Genomic DNA, 2139 nt, shown 5'->3' with positions numbered 1-2139 from the left:
ATCAAGACTGCAAGCACCACTCTCCTCCACAACACAACTGCAATAGACAGGAAAGGTCTGAACTGAGAACAGGGTTAAATATCTCTCCGAATGCTGAAGGAAATGGTCAGGTGTTGACTACCTCCCCTCCATCTTCCCTCTCTCCCCTCCCTCTGTCACTCCCACCTTTCTTCCTCCCTCACTCCTCTCCCTCCCTCTTACCTCTTTCCTTCCTTCCTCCCTCCATCTTCCCTCTTTTATTCCTCCCTACCTCTTCCCACCTTCCTCACTCCCTTTTTCCTTCCTGGCAAGTAACCAGAGTGACTCAAAATCCCAGAAAAGTTATACTCTTCTGATGACCTCCTCCTCCCTCCCTCCTTCTTTCTGCCTTCCTCCCTCACTCACGTTATTCTATTCTGATGACATCCTTCTTCCAACCCCCTCCCTCCTTCCTTCCTATGACCCCTTCCCTCACTCCTTCATCTCTCCTTCCTTACTCCCCAGTTAGGAGATGGTGACTCAAAATACCAGGTTATACTATTCTGATAACCTCACTCACTTCTTCCTCCTTCCCTGCTTCCTTCCTCCTTCACTCCCTCTCTCTCCATACCTTTCTTCCTTCCTTTCTCCCTTCTTCCCTCACTCCTTCCTTCCTCCCTCCCTCCCTTACTTGTCCTCCCTCCTTAACTACCCAAAGCACAAACATGGTCCTCATCATAGGGAGACAGAAAGGGAGACAGAAATAGAGACTGTGCTTCAGGGCAGCCTGTGGGCAGGTCTTTCCTTGGTTTCTCTGGCTTAGAGCAGGAAGACAAGACTCTGCCTAGAGTCCCACCCCGGAGCACGAGCATCTCATTAACTGCAAACTTACACAAGAACCACAAGATGGATTTCTTCACCCCAGGTATCATTTAAATCAGTGTAACAACATCAACATGACAATGTCTGTAGTTTACTTAGTAAAATCCTGCTGACAACTTCACTTTAAATTAAATTTTTTAAGAGACATTGGAAGCTCCAGAGTCAGATTCTAGAAAATTATATGGTTTCAAATGTTTTCCAAGTTACTAATAACAGCCATATGTGATAACCACCGGAGGGCGATGCTGCTCTATCCCACATGATGATGGAAATTCGCCAGTCAGGGAGCTTCAAACAAGCCATAGAGACCCTGAAGGACAAGGCTTGCAAATCCTTTTATGCCATCCGAAGGAAACTCTACCACCTGAAACCGCCAGTGAGGGTCTGGCTAAAAATCTTCGATGCCCAATCCTCCTGTACAGAAGTGAAGTCTGGGGCCCTCACACATACCCAGACTGGTCAAAGTAGGATTCCAGTCCAACAGAAATATTCCACCTGGAATTCTGTAAACACCTCCAGGTCCATCGGAGCACCACCAACAGTGCCTGCTGGGTTGAGCTGGGCAGATTCCCACTGCACCTAGGGGTCCTGAAGAGGGCGCTGTCCTTCCAGGCTCACCTACAGAGTAGCAACCCAAGCTCCCATCACCAAAAAGCCATGCTACATATAGGTGTTCTCCACAAACCAGGACCCCTAGAAGAGCTCATCCAAACCCAACCTGACCGAACCTTCAACCACAGGAACCTGGCAAAAGCCAGAATCAGGGAGATGGTAGATGAGGGGCAGGAGAGGTACATAAGTGACTGGAAGAACGAGATCAGCATCTCTCAGAAACTGACCATGTACCGGAGTCTACAGAGAGACTACAGACTGGCTCCATATCTGGAGAAACTCCCGGACCCCAGAGACCGATAGATCCGGAGCCAGTATAGACTCAGTGCCCACAGTCTGGCCATTGAGGTCGGCCGACACAAACAGAGCTACAAGCCCAGGGGGAGGAAAGACTGTGCCAACACTGCGACCAGTAGGCCCTGGAGGACGAAACCCACTTCCTGCTACACTGCACCAAATACTCAGCAGTGAGGGACACTCTCCTCAGGAGACTATCCAATCTCTTCCCGGATTTCAGGTCCATGAAGGAGGAAGAGAAAACATATCCTGCTGGGGGAAGAAGAAAGCGCGGTGGAGATAGCAGCGCAGTATGTGAGCGCATGCCATAGGCTGCGAGAAAGACAACCATGATATGCCATGGACTTCCTTACCCCCACCCTGCACCCCATCCACCGTTCCTTCAGTCCC

The sequence above is a fragment of the Dendrobates tinctorius genome, unplaced genomic scaffold (genome assembly GCF_039654945.1).
Source record: "Dendrobates tinctorius isolate UK_male_01 unplaced genomic scaffold, ASM3965494v1 ptg000019l, whole genome shotgun sequence".
Lineage (NCBI taxonomy): Eukaryota > Metazoa > Chordata > Amphibia > Anura > Dendrobatidae > Dendrobates > Dendrobates tinctorius.
This window is presented reverse-complemented; position numbering follows the sequence as displayed.